The sequence below is a fragment of the Dromaius novaehollandiae genome, chromosome 5 (genome assembly GCF_036370855.1).
Source record: "Dromaius novaehollandiae isolate bDroNov1 chromosome 5, bDroNov1.hap1, whole genome shotgun sequence".
Taxonomy (NCBI): domain Eukaryota; kingdom Metazoa; phylum Chordata; class Aves; order Casuariiformes; family Dromaiidae; genus Dromaius; species Dromaius novaehollandiae.
In genome coordinates, this window is record NC_088102.1 from 68622520 (window position 1) to 68640043 (window position 17524).

General features: G+C 42.3%; 1 protein-coding gene across 1 annotated transcript in view; it reads right to left on the reverse strand.

The window, feature by feature from the left end:
- The window catches only part of TSPAN4 (tetraspanin 4), a 356522-nt gene that overhangs the window by 271399 nt on the left and 67599 nt on the right, over window positions 1-17524 (reverse strand). The window contains exon 2 of the mRNA XM_026108255.2: window positions 5647-5726. The gene's annotated coding sequence lies outside the window, so the exon portion shown is untranslated. The remainder of the gene's footprint in view (window positions 1-5646; window positions 5727-17524) is intronic.

Genomic DNA, 17524 nt, shown 5'->3' on the forward strand with positions numbered 1-17524 from the left:
TCCACTTTGAACGTGGGGAAAGATCCCCTACCATCAGAGCTGCCACAGTTACATGGGCAGATCTCCAGCTAGCAAACACTTGATGGTCTAAAGCAGTCTTTCTCAACCCCTTTGCCCAAAGAAAAAGGTTTGTATGGTTCCACAGGACTCCAAAAAATACTATAACGACAACATGTCTCTTCATCCAAACTTCTGTTAATATGATGCTTTTCATCTTCTTTCATTCAAAATGGCAGTGTGAAATAAAACAGTACTCTATCACACACACAAAACAGCAAATCTACTCTCAATTGGTTTTCTTTGATTCTGAACTGACTCCCTCCAGTTTTCCTCTAGTCACTAAAAAAGAAAAACATTTCTGCTCGTACTGCCTCCAGCCAGCGTAATCAAGTCGAAGCTCTTACTCGTGTTCCCAAATGGAGCACGTGTGTGCAAGCATGAAGGTGGAGGCAAGGAATCGTGAAGCACTGCAGAGAGGACCGGACACCACTGCATATTGTAAAGTGCATCTGTCCTCCTGATGCTTTGCAGCGGAGTCTGCTCTGGGAGCAGGAGGTGGACTTTGCTCTCCCGCACTCTTCCTCAGCAGCTCCCTGCCACTCTGACTGCAGACTCCGTAATGTTGGCAATGCCGCAGAAAGACAACATTCAGCTTGAATTTTGGATTCTAGGTAGAGCTTGCAGGGCTTAAAACTGCTTTGTAGGATTGAGGTATAAGCAGCTTATCACCGAGAGTCTGGAATACTGTCTGTAATCAAATCTAAATCTCCTGAGCACTGTTTTGTCCCAACCACAAGCCCAGATTTTTCCTTTACTGCCGAGCTGACACGTCAATCTGTGAGTTTACATTTTATAGTAAAAAAAGTAATGAAAGAAGCTCCTGTATTTCCTGTTTAACATTTCAGTCTTCTCAAGGATAATAAAACAAAATCTTCCTGAAACAACAGATAAGTCAGACAAATAAAATGTCAAACTACTTTAGAAATAAGCTAGTCAAGATAATAGAATAAATCTCCTGGGTAGCCATTAATTGTATTCTTGTATGCATTTGGCAAAGATGCTTCCAGAGGACATATGAAAACTAATACAAGGGGATGCTCTATTTTTATATCTGTTCTTTAAAATGAATTCTGTGCTGACAAAAAGGTACCTGATTAACATCTTGGGAAAGCAAAACCTTCCCCATATCCTCAGAAGGAATGATACTGCTGACAGTTCTATTAACAAGCCAAAGCAGAGGCCACGTGGCTGAACGGGGGGACCCGTGCTGAGACCGCAGGGCAGGGATCCTCTTCCCAGGTCTCCCACCAGCCTGCCAAGTGACCATGGGGGCAAACTTGCTTCTCTGTTACATTAACCTTACTTTGCAGAAGGAAAGGTTTATCATACTTCCTAAAACATTTTGAGATCTAGCAGTGCAGAGTCCTTTGCAAAAAGCTCTGTATTTCTATTATTACTTAATTCCCTAGCAGCACCTATAGCAAAAAGAGAGTAAGAGCTTCATGTCTACCAAATCAGCAGCCAAGGGGTGGGTAAAACAGCAATACAGGATATAGCCCTATTTATTCACTTTCATTGCTTCCTGCAAAACAAAGATGACAGTAAAAGCCCATACTAATAGTTACTCAACATCACAAAACAAGAGCCTATCAGTTAGACATAACTTTTCCCATTATGTTCTCCTAATGACTTGCCATTGTCACTATAATACAGCGTGAAAACGCTGCACTGCACAGACAGCCTCTGCTTTTGATTAACCAGGTGCTGTGGGAATTTCTGTCTATCCTTAATCATAATTAAAAGTTGTTATTCCCATTTCCAACGCAGGCTTGCTGGCAATTAAATCTATTTGGAAAATAACTTTTTTTTCTTCCATAGAAATGATTTATTTCTTTTTAAAAATAAAGTAGACCTATTAGGTTAAAAGTTTAATTCTGATCTCTCCCTTTGCCTAGATGTTATTAATGAAGTTTCCTCATCTCCCAGTGACTCGCACAAGAGTTGGAGAAGCTCAGCATCTCCCAGAGAAGATAAAGAAAACTTGCAGCAAGACTTGTTTCTGCACTGAGAGTACAAGGATGTACTAGACAAAGCTACAGCTTATGACCTGTTTGAGGAAGGGATTTCTGCAGAGTTCATTCCTTGACTGAGGCACAAACAAAGAAGCTGTCCAGTCACACTGTCATTTGTCTACACGTAGCAAAGTTTCTGGGCAGAAGAATACTATGAGTAAGTACTATGAATATTGTAGCATTAAGGAGATGCCACAGGAAGAATAGGAGTGCACACAAATGAGCAGAGAGAAACTCTTGGTTTGCAAAGCTTTTACTTGGGCTCAGGTTCCTGGTCACCTAGTTTCAGAGTTTGGTCTAAAAATCAGTATTTCACTTTCATGTCTTTTGTTGCACTATTTGTAGTTGGAAAAGGCTTCTCAAGTGAAATTTTCACTTCTTATTGATTACAGCCATCAAAGGGGCCTGTAGCTTTCTCCATCTTGTCAGCAACAAGGTGTTTAGCACGGCATAGCAGCCTCCTTGTCAGCACTTAGGTAAAAAGGCAGCAAGAGCTAACAAAACACACCAAAACCACACACACACACACAAAAAAAACACACCAAAAAAACCCAAAAAAACCACAAAACCAAAAAAACCACAAAACCAAAAAAACAAAAAAACAAAAAAACAAAAACAAAACAAAACAAAGCAAAACAAACAAAAAAACAACTGGTGGGGAGAACATTATTCTCCTGCCCAATGATTCTACTTATGCCATCAGGCACATGGGCAAAAAGATTTTTGATGGCCCAAAGAGCATTTTAAATCCATCAGAGAGTCTACAACTTGACAGCTTCTAGTCTAGATTCCTTGTCTGTGTGTAAGTATTGCACAAACCCAGGCAGACATCTCCCTCCCTGTCTGTCAGGGGAATGAAAAACAAGGTGCGCCATTCTTCCACCTCCCCATCTGGTTTCTCACTCCTTGTCACTATGGCAGAAGTGACTGTCTTGGCTAAATTTCACCTCCTGATGAATGCTGCATTTGAAAAGACAGTTCATACTGCACGATTTCAACAGTGAAACACTGCTTGGGAAACCTCACGCTTCTTTCACATAATTTAAACCATGAACACTTACTATATCCACAATCAAATACATTCACTATCACCCCAGTCACCCCCATGACTCGCTCACTGTGATCCATGGGAAGCCCTTACACCACAGACAAAAGAGTTTGTACTTAGTCTGCAAGGACAATCAAAGAATCAGATTTTCTGCAGAGAAACAGATTTTGTTTATTTTTTCCTGTGCACTTTATACGGCAGGGCTGTATGTCCCAATGCTGTAAAGATGATGGAATAAACACAGCCTGAAGTTCCTAAGAGCTGTATCATCCAAATTATACAGTGATCCTGAGTGAATATTTACAGTAACAAAGTAAATAAAGAAGCCTCCTACTCTTCTCCCACCCTTCCCTACTGGAAGCTCTGCTTGAGTTAAAAACATAATTGTACAGAAACAACAAAATCATCAACGGCAATGCAGAAAACTGGGTCGGTCCAAGAGCTGAAAGCCTGCTTTGTGTGTTTGCTGCATCTCTTTTGCCTAAACCTATAATTCAGTTTTAGAAGCAAAGTTGCTCAGATTTTGATACAGTAATTCAGAAAACAAATCAAATCCCTAGTAGAGTGTGTGTGTGCGCGTGAGCGCACACGTGTGTATAGATGTACACCGGCACGTCTGTGCATTTTCTAGCATCAGAACTAACAACTTTAGTAAAGAAACTCGTTCTGCAAGTTTTTTTATTTCCACAGACCTAGGAGAATCGTGGCTTTCCTCTTCCAGAGTTCAAAGCCAATTCTACCAGGAGAAATTCTTAGAGATTCTGTTGGGTGATAAATTGTGGACTCTCTGAAACTAACCTCTTCCGTTTAACTGTAAAACCTACGTGTAAAGAAGAGCTCTTCTGAGGGGACTGTGACAGCAACAGATATTTTAGTCTTCACAGATGAACACAAGGGCGGAAAAATGATTAAAGGATTTATTGTTTTCTAGCATAAATCTTTGAGCACTGATTGATACAATTCACCTCACCCAGGGTAATGTCAACAATGTCACACAGATCTTGCAAGCCTCAGTTCCAGCTGTGACTAACACGGAAGTCATAAATATATAAAACCAAAGAAAATACCTTTGCTTTCACAGAAACAGCAAGCGATAAGCTTGAGAAGGGTCACTGAAAGTCAGGCAATCCAAAAATTCCTGATGGACACCAACTTTTGATAGTATGAGAGTATCCAAGTCAAAAGCTAAGACAATCAGACGCAGGACTTCAAATTCACTTGACACCACAGACCTTGGTCAAATCCTCAGCTTGTATGTGTTGGAAAAGCTCTACAGAAGTCAATGAAACTATGCTGATTTAAATAATCTCCTGCACCTCGCAACTAAAGCGCATGCCGCTCAATTGTGATTGCTTTTCAAGTGCATCCAATAGCTTGTCAACAGTGAGTACTTGCCATTTGCTATCATGTTGGTTTTTGTTTGAAATGCAAACTAGAAAATATTTTTCTCTCCAGATTACTGGCAATATCTGTCTTTAAACTAAAGGTTGGGTCTGGTCACTATGCCCACTGTAACTGCTTACGGGAGAACAAAATAGGAAGCATCTAAGATAATAAAAGAGAGGAAGACTAGCCCTCTGTCTCTTTAAAGGCTTCATTATCTTCAGATCTTCCCATTTGCAAGTCCTTCTAGCATTTTACTTGCAGTTTTATTCTTTCAGAAGATTGAGAAATATTTTTACCCAGAGGGCTTTAGGGGGACAGAACATAAACTCCAGTGTTTAGTCTTCCTCCTTTCTCCCCACTTCATGGGCTGCGCTCTGTGAGATTATCCTGTCTATATCTAGGTGCCTTAGTCATTTGTCGCTAGGTGATCAACCATATGCTTACAGCAACTGCACCTGATGCTGCAGCATTTCCTTTTTAATTTGTTTATCTGTTCCTCCCTCACTACAGCATGTTTTTTGACTCCCACCACCTTTTTTAGAACAAGAATGGATGGACCAGATTGTATTTTTCTTCCCTGTTCAAAATACACAGAGTATGCATGAAAGCAGCAGCTTCAAGGGAGGAAAGAATGCGTCAGACTCCTAGACAGACATACTTCATGAATAACTTTTGGGGACATGATTAACTGCAGTTTCTCTGCAGCAATGAAGTAGCAGGATATATCAAACTTCACAGTAAAGGGGAAAAGTGCATCTGTCTTAGGAAGAACAGACTTTCTCTACCCACCCCACTTGAAGTTAGGTTAATCTGCCAGTAATACTAATAGAAAGAATAGGATCTTGGGATAATAATTCAGTGCCTACTTCTCCCCTTACCCAAAGGGTTCAGCACAGTGCCTTTGCAGCCCATCTTATATTGAGGGAAACAAGGGAACACAGTCCGCACCAGCCTATTTCACGAGGCAGTCAACAGTATCTCTCAGTTACCAGCCCAATCCATTATATTAACTGTAATGGCTTCTGGGGATTGGCATTTCCCCTCTTTCAAAAGCCATGTGCTGAGTCCCTAAGTTTAAATGCAATTATCTGCTCGCAACTTTGTTCCAGATCAATACATTGATTGCAGCCATCCACATACCTGATGCAGGGACAGGACTGCCGAGCAGCCGAAGTGAGCAGCTGACAAGGGGGCTTCTGCGCAAGCGGGAAATGAGGGATCTGCAAAACAGGACCCTGTGTGTCAGAAGCCAGGTGTCAGTTATAAAATACAAGGTAAACAGCTCTCTAACTATGTCTTTTGTAAAGGACAAAAGGCACCCAGGCCAAAACCAAGCAAAAAGACCCTCATTAATTTCAAAAGTTATTGGATCAAGACCTAATAGAGAAGAACTACAGCTTATCCTGGTAAGGGATAAGAGCTTTCAGAAGCGCAGCTGTAAGGGGAGGGTGCGCAAAGCCCATCGCTTGGCCCTTGAAACCATCAAACTGACAACACCTGCTGACAGCCATGGGAGCAGAACACGAGGGAGACGTGGCGTTCACAAGCCAACACCATCAGCTCTTCACTTTCAATGGGACTTGAGCTCCTCATCCCATGGGCATTTCTGCACATCCCGCACAGCACGTTTCCACTTAGGCACATGTTCAAGCACTTAATCCAAACAGGGTAACATTATCAGCTTCTTTGCATAATCTGAATCACATCGGACATTGGATCAGAGGCAAACACTTTACAGATTTGAGACTGAAAAAAGATGCATACATGAGTTCTGTACATTTGCAATATGTAAACTATAAATCCATTATTTTGGGGGGAACAAAAAGTTTGCTTAGAAAGCATAGAAAGTACACAAAACTAATATCGCCAAGCTGATGTAATGAAAAATCACAGATCAGCCTCCTAAAATCATAATATTTTTGTAAAATAATAAGTGTTGGAATCTCTTTATTACTTAATATGTTGAAGTTCTAGAAAGTTATGCTTTCAATGTTTTTGTGCATAACCACAAAGATTAGAAAATTTTATGAAAGCTGACATCTCCCCAAAATCCTCTGCATCCAGAAATTGGGGTTATTAAACAACAAAATAAAAAGCCAACAGAATAGCAAAAGATGCCAGTACCAGTACTGTACTGTACAAAAGAGAAAGATGATGGCACATGACAGTCCACTACAGCAGGCAGTAGGCCTCACCATGCCAAACTAGCTGTAGAAAGGCTGGAGGTGAATGATGCAGGCGTAGCTCATAAATACCGTATAAAAACACACACACAGGTGATGCATGCTCTATCCAGGGTTTTGACCCCACTGATGAAGGAAAATAAAACCTCTATCCCAGGTGAAGTCACAACCCACATGATGCTCCATACTAGGACTTAGCTTCTTCACTTCTGTTGTGATAAGAGCACATATTCCACAACTTCCTCACACGCGCATACTACTTCTAAATAGCACGAAAAGGTAACAAGCTAAGAAACTTTGAACGGAGAGATATCAGGTCTCAAGACTGTCATGAATCCACCAGTCAAAAAGGACTCCACCTCCCATGCTGTAATTGCCTTCCTCTGTAATTATCCCAGGTTGAGGTTAATACATAGCTGCTCCTACTGAGTGCAACACGAGGAAGAACTACTCCCTTTTCAAAGCCCACAGGACACCCGGCACGTGCTGATGTTAGAACCTGTTATGATGCTAGACAGCCTGGGAATCAACACTCTACAAAGTTGCTAGCAACAAGATTTAGTACAAATAAGGCTTGCTGAAACTTGCCTTCCTTCCACAAGACCTGAAAACTTTGTTTCAAGAACACAGGATTTATCAAGTTCTACAGCTAGGCTCAGTTTTGCCCATGTTCCTTGTCCCCATCACCCAATTACGGGATGACTGGAACGCTTTGAAGGGAAAGCTTTTACGTGGAGAATGTTATAGGCAGAGCAAAAAGAGTTTTGATGCAAATGCAATGACTGACATAGTTATTGTTTAAAGCAGGATTAGTGCACATTGCGTGATAGAGATCATCAGGAATGGACTATTAAGAGTTCGGACTAATCCTCAAAGACAAGATGCTTAAAAACCTAATCGTCTGTCTTAAACCAGTGAGATCAGAGAGTGATTTAACTCCTCCAAAAGGCCTACAAGGCCTTTGACGCTCATTTTCCCAGTAGGCTTTTCTTGCCTTCAAGTTCAAAGTTATCCGAAAGGGTGAACTTCAAACACCTGTTTCAAGTGAGAAGGATGGCACCAGAGGATGTTTTATTCAGACAGACTCTACAAGAACAAACAAGGATGTTCAGCACTCCAGTCCTCTATTTTGGGAGTAAAAAAAAAAATCTGCATGTTCCAATTACTGAATAAATGAGACAGATTAATTAGATTAGACAGACAGATAGAAGACATGGGGCCATTCTTTCCCATTTAAGCACATTCTCAGTTCAGGGTGAGTCATGAGAAGAAAAATCTATTGTATAAATTAACTTAAGTACAGCACTGGAAGATCTTTCAAGTAAGAAGCAAACCTATAACATAAAAGACGATGAACCACTGATTGCACTGTGCATCCTTGCCCACTTTGGGACACATATATTTAAAACAGCATCACTACATCAGGCTCAGAGCTTATGTTGCCATGTAAGACGCAAGCTCTGCACTCCTCAACACTATCTTCAGCTACAGGTGTATCAGCAGTACAGGAGCAGCATGTTCAAACAGGAAAGTACACCCAAATCCTAGTTTTCCAGCACTCCTTGACAGAGGATTTTGTAGAAGTGCAGCATGAAAGCAAGGGCATCTTGGAAGAGTTTTACAGACAAAGAGAGGACCTCACAGGGAGAAATATGTCTATTTTCCTTCCCACCTTATCAGAACAAACGGGATTCCATGATTGTTCCATTTTCAAATGGCAAGAGAAGCAAAATCAGCAAAAAGTTGAATAAAATTAAACTTCGAACAATTGCTCCCACAATGTACTCTAAAGTTTGTTGTCTTGTTTCAGATCCAAGGGCTTATGTGTCCTGTATATCACTTGATCCTAATGAAAAATACACCTTCGCCATACAGAATATACTTGGCTTATATTCTTAAATATCATCACAACTAACTCCTCTGCTAGAAATCCTTTTGCATTTTAGCACAGAGATCTACATGTAAAGATACAGCTGACCAGGCAGATAGCTCAGAAATAAATTCTGAACGTCTGCGTGAAGCAGAAGAAAAGCTCTACTGCCCACCTAATAAAACACATCTATTAGCAACAGTACTAGAATGGCTTCTTCTCTTTTCATGGTTTTACTATTTTGCATTTTATGGACTTGTTTTTTCAGGTCTGTCAGAATACCTGACTAGTAGGGAATGTCAGAATACATTTTGCTGAACATTTTTAAAAGCATACTGGTCACATCAAAATACTAACCTCAAAGTTTGTGTTTAAACTTTTTTGTTCAACTTTCAAAGGGTAAAAAACCCAAAGACTGTTTTCATCATCACCTACATTTTGTTAAACCTGGATTCTCTGTTAGCCCATAACTGTGACTGTTGATGGTTCCCTGAGGAAACTCACGTTATTGCGGACAGCAAGCTCAAAGCCTATGCAGCTTCAGGCTTACTTGACATCAACCTTACTATGACTTCTTAAACTCCTGCTACAGAATTTCCCCTCAACAAAAATTAAGATTATGTATTCAGTTTAACTAGACCCCAGTTAATGCAAAAGAGACATAAGAATGCAAGGTCAAAGAAAATGTTTCCGTCCCCTTATTTTGCTTAGTGTTTAAATTCTGCCTGCCCTAAAAGGAGGTGCCAAAGATGTTTTGATAAATTAATTGAAAGGTTTTATTTAATTCTCCCTCATTTAACACTTTAATACTGTAAGGCAGCATCTTCACGTAGGTGATTTTTGAAAGAGATTCTCAATAGCATACTTAAAAATGCACAGCTAGCATTGACCTGGAAATATACCCAATCAGCTGAGGATCAAAAATCATTTCTTCAAAAGCCTAGCCCAAAGGCAGAACCTGTTGCTCTCCAGGAGCCACTCCAACCGATGAAGTGGGGTCAGTTTCCAAGGGAAGAAAAAAGTATCATAAATACAAACTGGAAAAGGAGTGCAAAAGGCAGAAGCACTATGGCCAAGGTTTAAACAAATCCGACTAATGAATGAGACTTCCATTCCGCCCTAAAGGCAGTGGACAGGGGACTCGGGCTGTCTCCTAAGAGGGAAGAGGTTTGTAGCTCAAGGCCTTCCTGCCCTCATCTTCAAGCTTTGACCTTAGCCAAATTCCAGCAATAAAAGCAGCTCTGATCCTGCTGAGAGGAGTGGAGAAAACACACTAAATCTGGATTAAATACTTAAATGCCAGCAATGCGAGTCCCACTCCTCCCTGCCCTTGCAGCTAGGGCAGATTACTGAGAGAAGCTCCAAGAAGCAGCTTCATTTTGTAGGTAGCAAGGCAATGGCCATGGCCATTACTGCTCCTGGCTCAGTCTCCAAGGTAATCCAGCTGGGAGCATGGTTAGGCAATGATGCACGGGTACCACCAATGCACGTACACAACACTCGCGTTTCAGACACATCTAACACAGTGGCCATCCATCTGGCTGTTCACCTGAATTCAAAATGGGTGCATTTTTCAATCCTTTGTGAAACATTTCCTTTAAGCATTAATTGGATTGCTTTTATCTCTTATCAGTAAAGAAATGTCAATTTTGACATTTTTGTGGAAAAAGTCACTATCAAAAAAAAGTCATTTTGATAAAAGAACCTGACTGTTGACAACAAAAAGAACACATGTTCTTTAAAAGGACAGCTTGGTGTTGTTCGCTGCCTGAAGACAGCATCATCTACAATGCCTAGTACCGAAAGACAGCTTAAAGCCTGAAGTATCAAAAGTCAATTGAATCTGGAATTCCTCAAGGTCCTGCATCCTACAGTTGATTTTCGCCATGTCTATATATTCTCTCCTTGCCATCTGCCAGGATCCTCAGGGATCACATTTCTCTTCTCTGCTTCTCCTGGAGCAACAGGGCAGAAAGAGAAAGAGACTGAATTGTCTTTTTCTCCCTTGACAGAAATATGTCTACTCCTGACGGGCTGCATGACACGAGAATGCTGCAGTCTGCTATTTGACAAGAAAAGGCTGGAACGATGAGCTTCACAGGCTCCAAGATCCAACACAGCCATCTAAGTATGTTTTCCCTCGCCCTGCAAATTGGCTTGGCACGGAAACTATTTGTGTCAATTCTGTATACAGATTGTTCACAACTAAGGATTAAAGCTGAGGCTGTCAAATGCATCGCACAAATAATAAATTCCAGCAGCTAGAACGGAAGTGTGGCACCACAGAGAACAGGACAGTATTGTCTGACCAGAACTCGCCCAGCTCCATCCTCCAGCACCTCCCTTAGCTGAGGAATTCCAGAGAATAAAACCATATTTGATTTTTTCATACTCCCTCATCAGATATATTTTTGTAATACATGTGCCTAAACTGGCCAGAAGCCAGCACAGTGCTGAAGAAAAAACCTTACATCAGGCTTCTGAAGGTCACAGGACCATATACAGAAATGAGACTGCGAGGAAGTGATATTACTCCTGTCTGCAGCGACCCAGCAGTCTTCAGAAAAATGACAGGAGCTTTTTGCAATATATTTTAAGCTTCAGCATGTGAGAACAGAAAGATTACAAAAATGTCAATGCAATTCAATCTTTTGCTTACATAGAGCAAGTGATTTATCTAGAAAACACTTCAAGTTATGATCTTAGCTGATGCTTAGGAGGCAGCTAAAATAACAAAACAAGGCAGGTAAATCCCACTCCAGCACCAGACTCCAGACCTTTAAGAGCAGGGATAGATGCATACGTGAGAACAAAGAAGGAAACTACTGCAGGACCACACTTGCCCACTTTTCCAGTGGTGCACAGCTTCCACACAGCAACTTTTACTGATGTCTAAACTATTGCAATTTATCTCCAACAGCAGCAGTGACAATGACAAAGCTATCAGGAATTCACTGGGCATCAGTCCCACAATACCCTGCACTGCTGCTGGCAACAGGAGCTTTTAGGGTATTTCTCAGATACAAGGCACTTTGGAACCAAGGAGTTGCAACGCTTTCCGTTTGTGCCTGGAGGACACCCTTCTGGCTGGCCTCTGCTCAAGACGACTGGCGATAAAGAATTCATCCTGCTCCAGGCATTCCAACTAATCCTGATGTAGTTAGGCTTTCTTTGCACTGGGAATAGTATAAGGCATTTAAAACGCACATGATTTCAACCAGTGCAACAGGTTTTTCACTGGCATTATAATATCATGCCAGAGGAATAGTAGACTGGAGATGAAGAGGCTGCAGCTTTCTTTTCCTGTGTGTAAAAATCTTAAAAGCTTTTGGATTGAACCTGATTGCACCAGGAGGCTCTGCAACCTCTTCCCTCTCCCCCAGGGGCCTGGCTGCCTGTGCTCGAAGTCAACTCTGGAACAGTGTAGCCGTAACCTGGGACCAGACTGCTGTGAAACAGCCAAGCGTGAGCAGGAGCTGCGAGATGCCTTGTGGGAGCCTTCCCCCCTTGGCTGTGGAGTTGCATTTAAGCTCAAGCCCTTGCCCTTGGTCCTTGCCCGAATTTAAACAGGCTTGTGCCTGGCCCCATACCTTGCTGATCCTGACCATAACATCCTGGCTTGATCTCAAACCTGCCTCATCGCCACACACTTGCCTGGTGATGACGGGACTCTTGGCCAACCCCAGCTGACAACACTGCACCTGCTCCACTCTTCTTGTTCAGGTGGATTGCCAGCTTGTCAGTGAGGGCACTACCCCAGCCTGCTTTGCCGTCACGCTCAGCTCCCGGCTCCCCCTCCCTTGCAGAGCAGCCCATGCTTGAACTTGGAGCTGAGCACCATGGAGCCTGGCCCTGAAGCTGGCCTTGAGCACAGGCAGCCAAACCCCTCGGAGTGGGTAGGGGAGAGCTTGCACACTGCTGCTGCACTTCGGGACCTGATACAACCTTGTAAAGTACATTAAAGTTCTCAAATCCTTAAAAGCTTCTCAAGATGAGAAGCACAATTCCTTCCAGCTCTAACCACAATCTACCATACAAGCTCACAAAAGTATAAAAAGTTTTCATTGCAAGTTTAATATGAAGCCATACACTCATCTGTAATTTAAATATCTGAAGCAACCAACTGAAAGATGATCCTTTTTCATTCGAGTTGTTCTGTGGCAGTATTTCTAACATTTTTTTCTTTGTCACAAAATAAGTCACTGAAAATTCTACCCAAAACAACAATGGTTAAGTTACCAACATATCTTTCACTGTTATCTAAGTTGCAGTAATTATGCTCAACTTAATGGAAGCCATCATTTAATTAGTACCAACTGCTGTTCACCTACATATTCTGGTAAAAACATTTTGGGTTATACATAGATCAATTACCTGATGAATTTTACAATGCCTCATTACAAAACTATTAAAAGTTCAGCAGAAAACTCCCTAGACAGTGCAAGACTCATCTTCAGAAAGTTGTGATGCCAGGGGAGTGAAGCTGCATGGGTTGATTCACACAGTTTTGAAACAACTGCCCTTACATTAAGTGTGTTAATTTTTTTTTTAATCAATAAAATACTTCTATATCTCCCCCACTAACATCACTATTTTGATTATTATTATGATGGGAACAATACGAAACGAGGTCCCACACCCTCTTGGGTGCTGACTACCCTCACACATACATGCAAAGACAGCTCTTGCTGTAACAAGTATACAATTTAAAAAGCTTACACAAAAGGCAGGAGAAAGCAAGCTAGCCTAAATACCTATCTTAACCTAAGCTTTGAACTTAAGATATTTCAGACATGCCTAAAACTCTGTAGGATGGATCTGGACCTAAGTGACTTGCCCAAGCTTGTAATGCAGTCAGACCCTAGTCCTTGCCTCCTGGCTCTGTGGCTTTCTCACAAAATCACCTGGTCAGCAGCGAGTGGTGCTTCCAGGGGAGCCAGTTCAGCTGCTCCCATGACAGCGTGTCCTCCCAGCTATGCGCACGTGCACACACCGAGCTGGTCCCGATCGGCTGAGGAGAATCGGCTGGCAGGGGCTAGGTCAATCAACAGCACCACTGAGGAGGAGCTGGACGATTTCCCTAACAAATAGCGAGGGCTCAGCTCAAGGCGCCATTGTCCGTAACTAGATGGAGAGGAGGGACGCTGTGCTGCCAGCCTGGGGAGGAAACCTGAGTCACTCCACAGCCCTGAAGGTCAGGAGAGGCTCCAGAAAACCAAGAGTGAGCTGGGGATACCTGACCTGCTGTAGTGCTCCCATGAAGAGGGCAGCTGGGAGGATTTCAGAGATGTGCAGAGGCCGCACAGTACCAAGGGCTGCAGCAAGACTTGCAGGACTCGCTGCCCCAGCACCAACCAGAAACAGAGCAGCAGGAAAACAGGGGTCTCCAGGGACACCCAGGGGCACGGACGAGCCCGAAGCATTGGTAATCTATACACAACCGACCAGTTGAAACTCTGAAAGAGGAACGCTAGTTAGTGTGGCCTGGGAGTCACCTACCGAGCAATCTTGAGGGAAATGAGGCCTATCCGTCCTGGCACTGAGGACAGTTCACTGAAATTAATGCAAGGCATGAATTGCCTTCAGACTAAATTGCCTTTAAACCTCATACACACACTCATTTAAAAGTGTGTTTAATCTGATTTAGCTTACTTGGCGTTCAAAGAAGTAACTTTGACCCAATGCCCCAATTACTGTTAGCGCAGTTGACTGTGCCTCTCCATACTGTGAAGTGGAAGCAACAACATTTCACACCACCCCTTAATTTTAATAGCAAAGACTGTGACTAAAGTCCACTAGCTCAAATCAGCTGCCAACAACATTCAGCCAAAGGCACTGCTTTGTCTTCCCTGTGGTAGGGAATTACTTTCAGTGAAGCCTTTAAAAAACAATTTCTCCTACCTTGTGTAAATAACCGTGCCTGGTAGGGTCACGTAGGCAGAAATCGCTTAAAAGCACCATCTTGAAAAAAGCTACCTCATATGATGGACAGGAAAGAGCAGAGAGGACTATCAAAACCCTATCTTGCTGGAATTCAAAACCAAGTATCCAAATTGCCAAGAAACATAATAGCCTCTCTTAGGGATCATGTAGAAATTGTCAAAACCATATACCTCAAATTGAATAAAGGCCATGTAGAGGCCCTCATGGAAAGGGCAAGATGTTTGCTGGACTCCTCCAGGGAATTTATGACCAGAGATTACAAGACAGAACCTCCTCTTATTAACAAGCAGAACAAATCCCCAGGTGATGCCAGTGCTCCCATCACCTCCTGCACAAACGCATGACAACGTACCACAGCAAGGAGTTGCAGCGAGCCTCCCGGTGACTTGTGAAATCAATGGATGAACAAATCCAGGCCTCAAATTTTACAGGGCTGCACGTTAGCAGGGAAAGAAGAGAGAAGGGACCGCTAAAACTTCAACAATCCATACAACTGACTTGCAAAGCAGCTCCTCACACCTTGTTGGTACTTTCTCATTGCTGTTTAGCGTTTGCTCTCTGGAAGCACCTGTTTAGTTCTGTATGGCACAAGCACTGATCACGCAGCTCAGAAAGTCTCAGCCCCCAGAGAGCTGTGGCCTGATTATACGATGACACTTCTAGAGCCCCCAGACTAAAGAAGCACTAGACAATGCGGGAGAGGACTAGCATCCTAACGAGAAACGTCATGAGAACCAGCCACCAGCTCTCCAGACTTGAGTCAACTAATCCACAACAGGAACGCCAAAAGACAGCTTCTCTGTCCTTTTCTTAATTACAATGGATTTCTGGGAATTAGTTAGCCTCCAACTTTTTGTTTTAAACAGCAACTTTTTTTACATATCTATTAAAGATACAGAAATATACAAAGAGTAACTGTCATTCTGCACAGAGCAGTGAGAGGGTGCTGAAAAATTAAAATCCCTTTCTTTGCCATAGTGCACCCAAAATATTGGCACCCCAAGGGTTTTTCTAAAGATGCGGACAAGAAAGTTGAATAACACACGTAACGCTTTCACAGCCTGCCTGCAGATATATCTGACCTCCAGTTAATTGACTGACAAATCTTTAAAGATCTGGGAGAGGAAGGCCACGGTGAGGAAATTTCTTCTCTCATTTCCTATCACCTTCACCAGCATATCTTCTAATGGTCCCAGGGTTGCATTTTACAGGCTACTAAAAATGAAAGGCAGCCACTTTGAAATTTATGAGGAGCTGAGGGAATCTACCGAGTGCCACCCTTCTCGTTTCCTTCCTCATGCCACAGGCATAAATTGGGTTCACAGCTCGTTCCCTTGCTTAACAGCCGTATGTATCCTGCATTAATGTATCTCTCTCTCCGCTAGTTTTTAATACCATTTACCAAAATTCGTTTCTTCTCAGCTGCCTTTCTTCCTCCAGGGTTCTCTCCAGAGCCCTAAGGGAGCTAAAGAAAATACATATTCTACCATTTCTGCTGAAGTTCCCAGGTCCTTAGGACCAGGCACTGCACTTATCCTTCAGGCTGAAGACAACTTCCAGGGCACTCTTCGTTACAGAATAAAAGGGCCGCTGTTTAAACCTGGGTGCTTCCAGTAATAAGAATGACTTGCTTGTATAACCAAAGGTTTAGGTGCACAAAATGAAAAGTTAGTTGAAGGCAAGTTTCTTCCCATACAGTAGTGCTGTACACAGGAACCAAGCCAGAAGGGTTGGTTTTTAAGAGGTAATGACTGCATCAGGATGCAAGAGTGTTTTTTCCTGGTAGGTATTTGCTTCTCATTTTCGGGGGTTTCTGTATATGTTCTACAGCAATTAAATCTAGCTGTTGGAGCTTCAAAAGCACAAAGGTACATAATACAATATTCTAATTAAATTCCTGCAAGAAATGCCTCAAAGCCATTTGACTGAATGAAGAATCATTTACCACCAGGCGGCCTTCTCAGCCACCAAATTTTGCACTGCAATCATCAGACCAACTCTGATGCTATTTTGCAAAAGTCTCCCAGCACTGGAGAAATATTCTGGGACAAGGGAAAACTACTGATGTACAGTCTTAGTGAAGGTAAACTTTTTGGAGAATCAGACAACACTTAGTGTTTGCTAACAGCTGGGTGGCACAGGACAAAACTCTAGCTGATTTGAATTAAAAGGTCAAGTGCCAAATCTAAAGAAAACAAAAATTTAAGACAGATGAGCACCTGACTTCCTAACACAACCAGGACTCAGGACCATCTGTGCCAGGTGTCATACACAAAGACAAGGCCAGACCAAACGGCATATAACTCTGAGCAGTACACAAAACTTCTAATCAAGAGGTTAGCCTAGATCTGGGATTATACAAGTAGTTTCTCATAAGAGGAGAAACTATGGACAGATTCAGTATTTCCTGGAAACAATCTTATTTATGCACAAAATAATATTTACAAAATCTTGTTTCCATAATTAAAGGAGAAGCAAACAGCAAGAGACAGTTGTTTGGATTTTAGCTTGCTTTCAACGTTCTTCTCAGTCAGCCCCCTATCCAAAATTTGCTCTCACCTTTTTCTGGACCCATGCTACAGCTAAGTCCCTGACTGCCCACAGGCCTCTTTGCTGTCTTTTGTACCTGCTTTCGTGATGCTTTTTCTATCTTTTTTACCTTGCTGACACACTCTTCTCTTTGAAATACTCATTCCAGCTGTGGTGCTCACACTCTAGCTGGCCTTGTACAAGGCTAGTTCTACACAGTGTGCAGCATGACACCACGATGCCATACAAAACGTACTTCAATCACTGCAGTGAAGCACACTGCATCTTGTTTTAACAGAAAGAGGACAGACTGCCAAGTTCCTAAGCAGGTCTCTAGCAAGAGCGAGTTGTGTACCTTTAAAGTATGAAGACACTCAGTTAAGCATCTAACAGCACCTAGTGAGCAATAAGCCTTCTTTTATTAGGAAAGAATAATATCTTGAGCTTTTAAAAAGTGACCAGGATTTTACAAGAGTAGATTTCTAGCAGTATT